The following is a 15,557-nucleotide window of genomic DNA, read 5'->3' on the forward strand; positions in this document are numbered from 1 at the left end:
GATCAGCGGTACAAAACATTTCAGAAATTGACTGAAGCACACATTCATGATGGTTGTCAATCGGCATACAATAGACCTCGATCAATTGTTACAGCTTCCAAAGAACAAACAAGAAAAAAAATCTATCGGGAAGAAGATTATGAAAGAAGCATGTGATTTTGATTTTGAGCATCATTGTGTTTTTTGTGAAGAACCTTGTAACCAAAATAGAGCATTTCGCGGCATGCAGTAGGTTGAGACTAAAGAAAAATTTTATCAACTTTAAAGGGAAGATATGTTTCAGAATCATTTAATAAAAGTCTGTTAGTTAGACTGAATTTTCTCAAAGAATCAGATGAAGTTCAAGCTTATTATTATAATAGGTGCATGTCATCTTTTTATGATGGGACAAGCTCAACATCTTGTAGACATACATCGAGTGTAGATTCTAAAGATTTCATAAGTTACTGCGTGTATTAACTAAAAAAAATTCATCCGAGTGCCAATTTTCCCTTAACGAAATTAAAGAAGACTTTGATGGTGATATCCCAACATTAAATACATTTTAAAAAATTGAGTGATAGTTTTGATAAGGATCTTGTGTTTACTTCAATGAAAGGAGATACAATCATTACATTTAAAAAAAGCAGGGAAAAAATTAAGTAGAATATGGTATGAATCACGATCAGATGACGTAGAATATGAAAAAAAAGATATTTATATTTTTAAGTTCACTGAAAAGAAAAAAAATATAAAAAAAACTTTTGGAAAGAAATAATGGTTTCTTGATTCAATTTCAATAAGAATTGTAAAAAAATATTGTAAAGAAATAAAAAATATATGATGAAAAATACAAATTAAAAAAAATTTACTAAGACTCGAATTCTGTTTTTTGATTTATTTAAAGATTTCCACGTAATTGTTAAATATGCATGATTCATTATTATTTTGCTTAATGCTTACAAATAGCACTGGTATAAAAAAAATTATAATTTAAATAAATAAAGTAATAACAATTTTTCCACGTAAATAATACAATGTATAATGAAAAATTTCAATATTTTGTTTATTTTCAATTTTTCTGCAGTTTTTTCAATTAAACTACATATTTTTTATTTCATTTCTTCAAAATAGACAAAAAAACGAAAATAATGAGCCGTCAGAGAACCTTTTTTTATTAAAAAAAATGTTTCAAAATGGTGATTGAAAATTATTAAAATATTTTTTTAAAGTGAAATTTTATTATAACGGCTGAATATTTCTTAATGAAAAAAATACAGAATTTTTAGAATAGAACGAAGTATATTTGATCAAACTTTCAGCTCAATCGAACCATTTTTGTAAAAGAAAAAAATTAAAAACCAAAAAAACAGTTTTTTGAATTTTTTGGGGAAATTTTTGAGGTTAGGGCAAAAATGATTACTACATAAGTTGTAGATTTTTTTATTTCCAACTATTTTTAAATTTGACTTTTTTCAATAGGATGCATTGTTTACTCAAAAATTGCAAAAAAACCGTTTTCACCCCTAAAAACCACCCCTCCTATACCCCCTAATAGACGATTTTGGTTCGGAATGGTTTTTTTTATTTATTTATGATGTATTTGACAAAATTGTGCCATTAGTTTGCTGTAAGGAAACATTTATTTTTTCAATCAGGTAATACGACTGGACTATATATCACGTGTGACGTTAATATATGCAGCTTATTCATTTTGTGAATAGAAAAAGTATAGGAAAGTCAATGACAAGATTTGATTTCAGATCACTCTACAGTAGTATTATCCTCACTAGATCATCGTAACAACTGTTATTAACCTAACTCATTCAATAAAAGTGTGCATTTATCACTGCTAGACATATCGATAAGATCATCTGTTCTTTTTAGTATTGAACTTCATTAATACATAGACAAAAATGAGTTATGTGCTGGGGCATGTCTAACCATTGAATTTGGCTGAGCGTGTTTGAAGCTATCAATCAGAAGACTGACGCAATTTCTCTTTTGACTGTGGGGGGTTTAAATATAAATGTTCTGTGGGATGCCTCTCTATATATCTATCTCCAGGACATCCCTAAATTGAACCGAACTATAGACTTGAAATGTTACCAGCGCCCCCTGCGAATCCTGTTAAGTGATGCGTGTTGTGGTTTACTCCTATTTCTATACTTTAATTCAAGATGTTTAATATCTTGAGTGGTTACATACGATCTAGAGAAAAAATGTTGTTTATCGTAAAATTCACTGCTGACCCGTGTTAGCATTGTGTAAGATATTTTGTGGGTGAGCATGAATAGTGGCAACTTGTATTTACGACCACTAAAGACCAAAACATTGCTTGTTTACTGACGTCGTAAACTGATATATTCTACATATACGACAATGTGATACCTCCGTGTCAAGTTTTGCAATTAAAGTTTATCCTTCCAATAATATATTTATGGGGTCTCTCCTTTATTATTTATTTTCTTTAGTGGATACATAATTTTAGATTAAAATTTTTCAAGGCTAGGGTACCCTACAGTGCGCTTTAAAATTTGTATATTTATTCAGTTGCAAGTATATGTTTGACCGCAACCAGTTTATCTCAGCAGAATAAATGTCAAAAGTATTTAATTAGTAAGAAAGATACTTTTGTTTCTTATTTATCTATATTTTAAATATAGTTGCAATTAAAACACCTCAACTGAGAACGGCAAGTGCATTTTTAGGCTTCAATGCTTCCTTTAAATAATCTTTTCTATAATGATATTATACTAATTACGAGTTCATACACTTATGTTGTATTATAAGTATAATATTTGTAAGTCATATAACAATAATTGTGTTATGTTTTAAATCAAATAATATTTAATTAATAAACTTGACAACATGTTAATCCGTTTGAATGTAAAGTATACATCATTTAAGATATAATAACGTGGTTCCAAATGTATTATTTAAATTAAATTTAAACTGACATTAACATTGTTGGCTTTGACGCCTTTTAGGTAACTCTTAGGTCTAAATATCTTTGTTCATTGCTATAGTACACATTTAACGTCCGATAATTAACATTTATACTCCATCTTGTGAAGTACTGTCAATAATCACCTTTAAACTATGCTTTCAAATATTCTATGTGTACCTATACATTTTGTAGTCAATATTTAAGGCTGAAATTGTTTATATGGTATAAGAGATTGATTCATATTTAATATCTTTTTAAGTTCGATTTTTCAAGAACCTGCCATGTAATCAATGTTTTTTATATCTTGGATTGCGAGTTTTAAAAAAATTGACTTAAATGAACTCTGTCGAACTACGTAACATTAAAACAGAAAAAACGTTATGGTATAAAAATACCTTTGCCATTAAATAACAACAAAAAATAATAACCATGGTTGCATACATTGTTGTGAGCTTCGCACTACACATTACTTAGTTACTTAACACATAGCACTATTTTAATAAAAATGTCTTCCAATATGGTTTAGAGGGATTTAAAAAAACACGCTGTTAATTTTTGCCAATTTTATTAGCTTTCCTTGACATAAATTTTAGGAGAAATGTAATCACTCGCAGTATGGATATTATTAAGGGGTACTAAACAATTTTAAGAGAAAACGGTCAAAACCCACTTAAAAATGTGTATTAACCTTAACCTGCCTAGGTATCGAACCCGTAATCTCTTGGTTAGAGAGAAGCAGCCCTACCCATACTCTACCGTGAAGGTTTCTTTCACAAGATATATATATATATATATAGATATATGGTGGTCTTTAACACGAATATGATGTAGCAATGATACTAAAAATCCATATTGAACAGTTGGAACTTAAACTATATCAGTAAATAGATTGGTTTATTAATACGGTATGAAGCCAATATTGATGAAACACGGAAAAGAGCAACCAAATGCCAAGGCTATTATAACATTTTGTTACAGATTGTTCCATTAACACGTAGCATGTATTTTTAACTTGAGCATTAACTGCTATAATTCATTATGTAACTATCAGTTCAACAAAGGGATTCATACAAATAGATTTAATAGACATGGGTAGCCCAACCCCATAAAGCAACCATGTATAAAATAACGCTTGCATTATCATATAACGTACGATTTGTTGCATTACTGTTGCTAAATTATAAAATAAATAATCATATCTGTTCAAAGACAATTTCTATAAGGTGGTAATAATAAGGTGTTAATTTTGTAAATCGATATATAAGTTGAAGATTAGAATTGCTAGCAATAGAAAATATACTTATACAAACAGAATATTCAAAATAAGACTATTTGTTACAATATTATTATGTTTTCGCGTAAAAAACACGTAAATACTATTTATAACATGTTTAGTTCATTTCAAGCTGGATAAGTTTAACTACAAAACTATTTATTATATTATAACATGCTGTAAAGGTTATTTTGTTTTATATTTTATTGTTCAAACCTTAACAGAAAAGAATTATTAGTCTATTTGTAAACTATGTTCATGTAAACAACTAAGCACTTTGTGACGCTATAATTAAAGTATTTGTAATTATTTATGGATTTATAGCAGTTTTATTTTTTTAGGAGAAATTTCTGATTATCCATAACGGGATTGAGCTAAGAAGAACATATTCACTGATATAACTAAGAAAAATAAATTATCGTTTATATTTCACAAAAATATATATATATAAAGTCAGAGTATCTTAAAATGTTGTACATATCGTGGGTTGAGTCGTCTCTGAGTTATGGTATTGTACACTGGGGTGGAACTTATCCCTTACAATTAATGCAGAGATTTGCTATTAGGAATAATATGTAATATGAATAAATATAAAAGTGTATCACATATGTTTTTGGAAATATGCATATTAAATTTACAGCAACCTTGTGTTTTTTCTGTATTAATTTTTACAGTGAAAAATAAAGAAATGTTTGAATGTAAGGTTTTTCTCAGATATCCGTTACAAATACTCTGGCTATGCCATTCTATAAACAGGAAATTATAAGAAAACAACTGAATTATAAATTGCTAGAAATATTTAATAAATATTCAAATGTTATGAATTTTGTCCGAGGCAGTACTTGCCAATGCTGAAGAGGAAAATGAAAGCCGTGATTTTCAATGCACAATGATTATTCTGTTGTTATTTAACTACGCCCATTGCCTGTTTGGTTACTAATGTTTTTTTATTTTAAGTTGCGATGAAATGTATAAATATTTATCATACCGTTATTAAATTAAATTCTATGATTGCTGACATATTTAGGTTTATTTGTTATGCATTAATTTGTATTGTTATGTTAGTAATATAAATGACCATAGCTTGTTTGTTTATTAATGCTTATTTATTGAAAGGTTGTGATAAAATGATATACGAGATTTATTAGAATGCATAAAATTCAGTTTCTATGACAGTTGAGTTATAAACAAGCTTATTTGTTATGTATTAAATTGTTATTGTTATGTTCTTTATATTGTTAATTTATTGCTATTCCTTACTGTGAGTTATTATATATGTATAATTTGTTGTTATCAAATTATATTGCTTATCGAATACAGGGGGATGGTGGTACAACAAAGATTGCATATACAGCCATATAAAATACAGTGTATAACAATTAAATTATAATAACCCCGCACGAGCGAGTGCACATGGGGAATGATAAAATTAAAAAATAATTTTTGTTGAAGTTTTTTGAGTTGAATTGAAATATCAGCAACACATATGATCCACTGATATCCACTGTATAGATCACGTCACGTACTTTATTTTAATTTGTGTTTATTTGACAATGTCCCATAGTTGATGACCAGGTAGATTTCGTTTTACATGAAACAAATGTTTCATTAATTACTACTGTTATTAAATAGCATAAATGTGTTAGAGCATAAGCGTACACGCATCGTCGATAGATGTTATCTGTTAACTATAAGGTCACCTGACAACTTTTCTTTTCTGCAAAAATATAGTACGTTTTTCAGCTCATTTGCATGCCACATAACATGCAATGTTTTAAACAGATTTATTATACGAGAAGTATATTATATTCAGAAACATTTGCAGGGAAGATGAAGAGTAACCGATACTATTGTTAATAATATACCGTAATAATACTCATTTCATGATGAAGAGGTTAAATATTAAAAACATAATTAAAATGAATAATGCTAAATTTTAAATAAAAAATATTCGTACAAATAGTAAAAATGTTTAAAAATATATTTGTTGTTTTCATTATTCATTTATTTGTATAAAATATGTTGTAATTGCTCAATATTAATAGTTAGTTAAACATAGAATACAAGTGAGTAAACACCGAGTGAACAACAGTGAGTTAAACACCGTTGTAAATAATACAGTTATTGCTACGGATAAAGTATATAATTGCAATAACAATTAAAACCCACAATATTTTTTAAAACTAATAAATTAGTTAAATTAACTTGGTTCTTTCGTAAAGGTATTTTTATTGCACAATAAACTAATTTATTGAGTTAATACGGTATCAGTGAGCCAATGCGCCAACTACAATTCCGGCAGAAACGTTCACTCATCACTTCATACGCTACTACAGGCTAAACTAAACTTCCAATAAAAAAAATTATAAATTACAAAAAAAATTATTCATCTATTTTCACACAACTTTCTCGCTGACAAATTTTGTCTGACCAAAAAATACAAAAAAATCCTCGCTTACTACTTTTTTCTTGTCATTGTAAACGCTATGTAAAATGTAAACAATAATCAAAATTATTTCAAAATTTTTTTAATATTTAAAAATGTAACCAATAGATTGCCAATATTAAGAGCTTTAATTTGACGCATCTTACAGAATTGTACGACATTGGCTTCACTTTTAAATCGCGAGAGGAAGCCGTAAAGGTCACTGATTTTCGCAGTCTGTTTTCATACTCCGCCGGGACAGTTTTAACACAGCGAGACTGACTTTTTCATGCAGGTTAGTAGTCCGCGGCCAAGTCTACGGTTAATCAAAAACACAGCGAGACTGACTTTTTCATGCAGGTTAGTATCATTAGCATGTCGGTGACGCGAACCGAGGATTTTACCCTCTACCAAAACGCTCAACGCGCCTAAAGAAGTTTTCACTTCAAAAATAAATTTTCAACATTAAATAAAGATAGAAAACTATTATTTTCATACACAATTTACAAAGACTCGTGATATTTATACTAAATTCCTATCAACAGTTTGTTTTCATGGGTTTCAATGATAAATTATGATCATATCATAGCAACAAAGTATTGTTATAAACGTAGTACGTCTGTCAATGAATGTTTGTATCGCATAAAGGATTACACCAAACAAAAGGGCTATAAATGATGCTTTAATCTGATTATTGCATTTATCTCAAACTGTGTTTAAAAACATCACGTATTCTGCGTTTTGTGGTTCATACACGGTTACCTTTATTAAATATCATAATCTGTAAAATGAACATTTTATACCGACTGCCTAATGTGAGATCAAAAATAAAATTGTACGCTAAAGGCTTCTCCCTTTTATTTCCTCCTCTCCTAATCATCGCCATCTTGACTCTTCTTTTCGTTTCAAATTACCTGCAACTGCGGCAGCTAAAGTGTCCATATTAGGGTTCCCGCACTCTTTTGCTGTCTGTGTTGGGTTAAGGGGATCCGCCACCATTTCAATAGGTATTTTTTTAATTTTTTTCAATTTTTTTATTACATATTCTTATATTACATCCTGTTTAGAATATTTTCTTGAAGTTTTATGGCATTCTGACCAATATTTCATTAAAAAAATTAAATAAAAGAAAAGTAGTAGTGAATTTCGTTATTTTTCACATTTTCAAACATTTTCATAAATTACACAAATGTTTATTACATATACATAAAATATGTTTCTTATTATGTATAATATGAATTTACATTGAAATTACATCCACATGTTGTGTACATTACTATAACACAGGCCTATAAATGTAAGTTTTATGTCCTCTATGTTTGTGGACTGATTCTGATTTGTGTGTTTACACTGTGGTCAGTTGACAGATTTGAGGTGAATGTGTTCTATTATTATGCTATAAGTAAACATATATATTTACTTTGTTTTATTATTGCTCAGCAACTGACAGTGACATAGTTTATCGTATATTTTTATTATTTTTGAGAGGCCTAGACAGAATTATTGGCTTGTCGGGTGAGCCACTTTTTAAAAGTACTTTATACATTGAGAAGATTCAAGGTTAGTATTATGGGCAGGTTAAAAAAACAGTTTCAAAAAGAAGTCTAGTGCTTATAGGAGTAATGTAAGGCAACGATGGAATCCACGCAGCAATGATGTAGGCCTACAGGAAAATGTTTCTGAAGAACAAAGCAATGTAAGTCCTGCAACTTTCTACACAGAAGGTAGGCTTACAAGCTTAACCGACTTACCTGATATTACAGATCCTGAAGAGCCTGATAGTGACCAAGAGCAAGAAGATACTCATTTGAATGACAGAAAGAGGTCTAGAGGCTTTGTATTGGTGTCACGGTACGGTACTAAGCCTATCGAACAAGAACAAGATTTGGAAGACGCTCCAAGCTACATGATAATGGATATGGTTATTCTAAAAAACTTTCTTTCAGGTATGCCTTGTAAGATATGTTTAGAATATAACACTGATGTTTCTGTTTCACCTGTAATTGGGTTTTCCCAAAAAATTACAATTACTTGCAATGCCTGTTTTGAAAGTTATGGCTTTGAAACATCGGCAAAACTAGAAAATGTAAGTGCTACAAAACAGCCATATGATGTAAATAGGAGAATCATACAAACATTTTTCTTCTATGGGAAAGGTCACATGGCCTTAGAAACATTTTCAATGGGGCATGAATATGCCATGTATTAGTCACTCGGCCTATGACAAGCATATCACCAACCTAAACAAAGTAGTCGCTGAGTACACTGATGATACTTTACGAAAGGCTAGAGTTGAAGTAAAAAAGGCCTACTTAGAACTTGAAAATGCTTTTGAATTAGATGATCCCATAAATATAACCGTATCATATGACGGTACGTGGCAAAAGAGAGGGTTCACGTCTAAATACGGTGTTGGCTGTTGTGTCGAGGTTATTACCGGCCTAGTCATAGACTATGAAATTTTATCGAAGTATTGTTGAGTATGTGAAAATAAAAAGAAGGTTTTAGATGAGGCATCTGAAGAATATGAAAAGTGGTATGAAACACATGCATTGAAATGTCAATCAAACTATGAAGGTTCTTCCCCTTCAATGGAGGTTGACGCAGCGGAGAAAATCTGGAAGAGGGTCTGAAAGGAATGGTTTTCGGTATATAAATGTAATATCTGATGGAGACTCAAAAAACATATGACCACTTATCAAATTTAAAAGTTTATGGAGAGTTAAAAATAGAAAAACAGGAATGTATAAACCATGTTGCAAAACGTTTAGGTACTGCATTGAGAAATTTGATCAAAGTGTCAAGAACTAAAAAAATAACACTTGGGGGGAATCTTATGGCAGTTTGAAAGCAAGTACCATAGATAAACTAACAAAATATTACAGAAATGCCATTATAAAGAACCTTGGTGATATAGAAAAAACTAAAACAACAATCTTTGCAACAATCGACCATTGCCGTTCGACAGATGAAAATCCACGACATGACAAGTGTCCATCCGGTGAAGACTCGTGGTGTTTTTTTCAAAGGGATATTGCCACAAACTTAACTCCAAGAAAACACCATGACATGATAAAAACTCCATTGAATGAGACTGTTGTAAAAAATCTAATGCTAATTTACAACAGGCTATCTCATGAAGATCTATTGAAACGTTGCGCTAAGGGCAAAAACTCAAAACGACAACGAATCGTTACACAACCTGATTTGGAGCAAATGTCCAAAAACGACCTTTACAGCAAGAATGAAAATAGAATCAGCTGTAGGAGAAGCAATTTGTATTTATAATCAAGGTTACTTCATCACAATAACACAGCTACAACAGGCTTGCAAGATCTCCCAAGGAACAAATACTTCAAAATATTCAGTGCAAAGAGACTTTAAACGGCTACGCACTAAGAATGTGAGGGCTACAGAAAAGTATCAAAAATATAGGAAGTTGTTGAAAAGCAGACAGATAGCTTCAGAAGATAAGAAGATAGCTGAAGAAGGTGTTACATATGGAGCAGGAGAGTTTTAGTAGAGATTTATGTATTTACAGACTTTCGTTGACGATTTCCGAAAGTTTAGTTTTTTAACACAATTTTTAAAATAACTTCAAGAGTTTTTGACATAGACTATTGAAATTTTTACCTCAGTACCCTTATACCATGAACTAATTTTAATGGTATAGACAACATTCTAGGTGGGTAAGTATTTATTTTATTAAATATTGTTTACACAAATTTGAGGTAAAATGTTATGTTTTTACAAATAAATCTATAAAATTGAGAATTTTAGTCCTATGATAGTCTTTATACCATTAAAAATAGATCATCTCATAGGGAATAAAAAAATATTAAGTTTATTTAAATATCTTAAAAAATAAAAAAGTTATTTCCATTTTTCGCATTTAACTTTTTTTTTGAAAAAAATAACCAAAAAAATATAAATAATGAAAAAATAATAATTTTTTTGTAGTATTATTTTTATTTACATGCTAATGGATGAGTAATGAAAGAAAAAAAAACCATTATTTTTTAGTAAATAAAAAAAATTATTGAGATGGTGGCGGATCCCCACCACTGTGTTAAGTACGTTTTGTTTATTGTATTCTTACTTTGCATTTTGAAATTTTAGTAGGGGTCCAGCTACCTGGAACCTCAGGTATACGCTACCTGCCTGCTTAGACTTGAGCTTTAATGTTTTTTTGAAACCTGTAGTGGATATAGGAGGATAGGTAACATTAACGATGCGAAGGTTCGTAGACCTGTCACTATCTATTATGAAATTAAAAACAAAGAGCTATGTTCATAGAATATGCGTTCGAAGTAAATCGTCAGTTTTGATATGCACATTATAATGTCTTATTATAAGTAATGAATATAAATTGAGATTATGGAATGCTGACAGTTATACCACACCAATGCCAACAAACACCTTCTTTTTAAAAAATTATTCATTTTTAGCACCTAAATTGTTTAATGTATTACCTTGTGAAATTAGTAGTCTGTCTTTCTTGAAATGTATTAAGGAGTGGGTATTTTCATTACAGAATGTTGAATGTTTATTAAATGTAAATTAAATGTTTTTTAAATGTATTTTATGTACTGTTTTAATGGCCAGTTTTATTGTACAAAAACTAGTGGGAGTGATATGTACTGTTAATATCCATGGTTTATAATAATAAACACTAATGCTGAAATAATAGTATTCTGTCTTTGTATTATGAGTTATGTATGAAATGTTGTATTGTTGGTTGATAGGGAAATGTATGTGTGGGTGTAGGAAATTGTACAATGGATAGTATTTGTTTAAAATAGATGTAGACATAATGAGGATTATAATTTATAGATTATTTTATATAATTAGTGTACGTGTGATTTATCTGTTTTATCTTGCAAGTATGAATCTGAATGAATTTTTTTGGAAAGAGGGTTTTAGGATTATGTTGTAATATTTGAAGATGTATGATTGTTGTTCTATCACTGCTAGTTCTTTTATTTTTATAAATTATGTAAATGCCTCAAAACAGGATCTGCCTTGGAGGCCAATACTTTATTTCTCGGTATATGTATGTATGTATGTGTGGCATGAATGTTAATGTGTCAAGGTCAGCCAGTACTGATATACTATGTAATCGCGTGCTATGCAAGAGATTATTTTGCTATGTATGTGGTTTGCATTTATATTTGTTGTATATTTATATTGAATATGTTGGAATGTGTGCATATTTATTAAAATAAAGTTCATTCTATTCTATTCAATTTTTTTATTATTTAGATGGGAATTTCTTCTGTGCAGAAATAAAGTGAAAAAGAATGTGCAATACATGTCTATGGTGGTGCTTGTAAGTTTTAGTAGGTGCTTTATTGTTCGAAACATTTGTTCGTCCACTGTTCGAGTATTCTACTGTGGTCTGGTGTCCCTTCAAACTACAACACATCGACCAGCCCAACAATCAGTACAGAGGGGCTTTGTGGTATTCCTGGGCTGCCGTTCCCGCTCGACGAGTTGCAGATCTCTCCTTTCTGTACCGAGTCATAAACCTGTCCACTCGAGAAGATTCGATCTTATATTCGATCTGTATTGTTTTAGCCTGGTCAAGCTGCCAGGAACTACCAGCGGCACAGCTCTATTCCGAGGCTCATGCGGCTTGGGACCAGATTTCTTCATCGGTGGATTGTTTCCTCCAGATTGCAAGCCATCAAGTGTGCTGCTGTGTAACCCTTTAATGAGAATTGATTTAAAGTAATATTCAATGTTTCAGTTTCTTAAGATTGATTATTTATTTTATTTTATGTCTTGTTTTAAATAATTTATAGTTCATATCGTTACTATATTAGGTTGTTGCGTATTATCTCTAGCTTTAGTATTTTTATTATCGCTATAACATTAATAATTTATATTACTATTATACTAAATTTTTGCACTTTGTAAGTTTATTTATTAACATAATTATAAATTTAGTAGTTTATATTGTTATTATACTTCATTACTGCATTTTTTAGTTTATTATATATTTGTATTGTTAATTTATAAAGGTTTACAGTTTTTGTTAATTAGGTACTATTCTGTCTTGCTATGATAGATGTTCTTGCATGTTTTGTTTGCACTGCTTTCATCATTAGTCACAATTTATTCTTTAGCCACATTACCTTTGCACTCTCGCATTATAAAACTTAATCTTGCATTTAAATTGGTGCTAGTCCATTTGAGTATGTATAAAGGTATAAATCCAAATGTAAATACAGCTTCCTTGAACAACTCCATTTGTCTTGTCAAAATGAGGGGGTTCCGCCGTGTCTTTATAACTACGTTCAAATTCATATATGTGTTCTCATGCGACATATGGCCTAATTTAAATTTAATTATTTATTTAGGTCTGCCTTTAAAAACCATAGCCTATAATTGTTTTATTGCTTTTATTATGACATAGAGTCAAAATATAAAATATAATCAATTATCATATATTCACTTGTTACTGAAATTAATTAATGTTTGAAATTAATTTTAAAAGAATAAAACTAAACTACTGAAGTAAATATATACTTTAATCTCTTTAGCGAAGTTTGACTAAAAGTATCAACAGCCTTTTAGTGCAATTAAAATTATTATTATGTTTCATGTTTATCATGTATATTTTCATAAATTCCAAAATATTCACTTTTATAACTGCGTTCAAATTCATGTATGTGTTTTCATGAGGCATATGGCCTAACTTACATATTATTTATTTAGGTCTGACTAAAAAATAGCTTATAATGCTTTTACTGCTTGGATTATGATTACCATTTACAGATATAACATTTTATATAAATAGTCTTCAAATATAAAATATAATCAATTATCATAAATTCACTTGTTACTGAAATTAATTAATGTTTAAAATTAAATTTCCTCTTTAGCGAAGTTCAACTAAAAGTACCAAGAGCCTTTTAGTGTAAGTTAAATTCTCATTATTTTTCATGAATATCATGTATATCTGCATACATTCCAAAATATTCAGAGAACATTTTTTAAATTCTTTCATCACAACAAATTTCCTTGGACTTCCAAACTGTTTTGACAACAAATTATACAAATCGATCTCAATATTAGTGCTTAAAATTAATTTAGTAGTCCATTTTTATTATATAGATACAAGTGCTAGTAGCAGATAAAATAAAAGAGGGAGTATTTCACATTCACGGCCTGAATTGTTACAACACATTTCGGGTGGCCACACCTGTTTTTGTGCGGTACAAAATTGAGTGCACATGTGTTGATTACAGGGACGAGCTTCTCTTGTATTTTATGTGGAGTCGCTGTATTTTATTTCAAAATACATACCTGGAAAGTTTGCACGACAATACTACTGTTGTTTTTTTACTGATTTCAACTATTTTCACTTGCTTAGATCATTCCCAAGCAATGGTTACATTAATTAGTCTAGTTTAATTTATGATAAAGAAAACTGTAAACTAATAGTAATATAGCAGTACTTGCAAATAAAAATTAAGTTAAATTAGTTATGTGTGCTGTTCAGTCAGGAAAATGTTTCATAATATAGAAACATATTATGAATGAGTTATATATACAATATATAATAACACTATATGCTCGTACTATAGACATCATGAATATAAGTCTGTTTATAAAGAACATTTCGCGTAATTAACTTTTTAAAACATTACAAGTTCTAAATAAATAACTGACATACTTGTAATGCACTACAGTGTTTGAATATTCTTTCGTTTGAGTACTTACGAGAATATTTTAATTCCCCACTTTTTACTCACTACCTCCTTGGATAAGCGTTAGCACGTTTGCGCCTTTAAAGTCCCAACTTTTCTTTGAAACTGTATATAATTGCAGCGGAAACTATTTATGGAGGATATATTTACAATGGCGGACAGAGAAGTTTCATATTCTTAATATTGTATGTTTTATCAATGACTTTGTACGAATATTAAGTTGAAACTTAACTAATACGTGCATATTTACTAATCCTGTAGTCAAGTTCATGTAACTAATTGTAATTATATAAAAATAATTCATGTTAATATTGATATAAAATGTAATATTAAGATAAAGAATATCCAGTGTAATAATATAAATATTATACAACAAACAATTATCGAAGATAATTTATTATTTCTTAACCCAGTGGCCAGGTATGTTGTCAATGAGTGTCTATATTTTCATCGCATGTATAAAGAATTGCGTACGACCAAGATATTATAGTACGACCCATTATAAACAACGGATTTGAATAACTACTATATTATTTATGCTTAAGTAGAAACAACTGCTCATATACATATTTAGTTATTAGTCACTTTTTAAAGTCGTAGATCGATACACAACAGAACAACCCGTGAAGATAGTTAAAGTGTGTTGCTAATAGGAAAATTGTTTTGCTGATCAAATGTGTGGCGGTAGGCTCTGCGCTAATTTTGATCGAGTCATTGTACATAATGAGACGGTTATCTTTCCGATAAAGATGATTACGAAACTCGAAGAAAACCGCATTAATATTGGGCATAAAAACAGAGCTTATTGGGCAGATTTACTGTCCAACAAATCCTGTTTTCCATAATAAAGACATTACTGAGAATATCCACAGCAACCATATCATAGTGAACTGCATCACGATATCTTACTGCATTATTCTTTCTAAGAGAACTTTATTATTTGCAAAAATGTCTCCTATATAAGTAATCAGCACATTAGTGATTTAATTTGTGCTGGTTATACCCTTGTATTATTCTCTATTTTTGTCGGTAATAGCTTAGTGTAACGCGATCAGCCTAAATACAATCCTGATGTGGGATTAGAAGAAAACTGGATCCTCTCAAGCTAGACATTATTAGTCACTCTCTGATTTCAAATTCATCTAAAAATTTTAAGATCTCATATACACACTTGTGTCTTAGGTACTTTTGCAAATAACACCTATTCATAGGCAC

Source organism: Homalodisca vitripennis, chromosome 6 (genome assembly GCF_021130785.1).
Source record: "Homalodisca vitripennis isolate AUS2020 chromosome 6, UT_GWSS_2.1, whole genome shotgun sequence".
NCBI lineage: Eukaryota > Metazoa > Arthropoda > Insecta > Hemiptera > Cicadellidae > Homalodisca > Homalodisca vitripennis.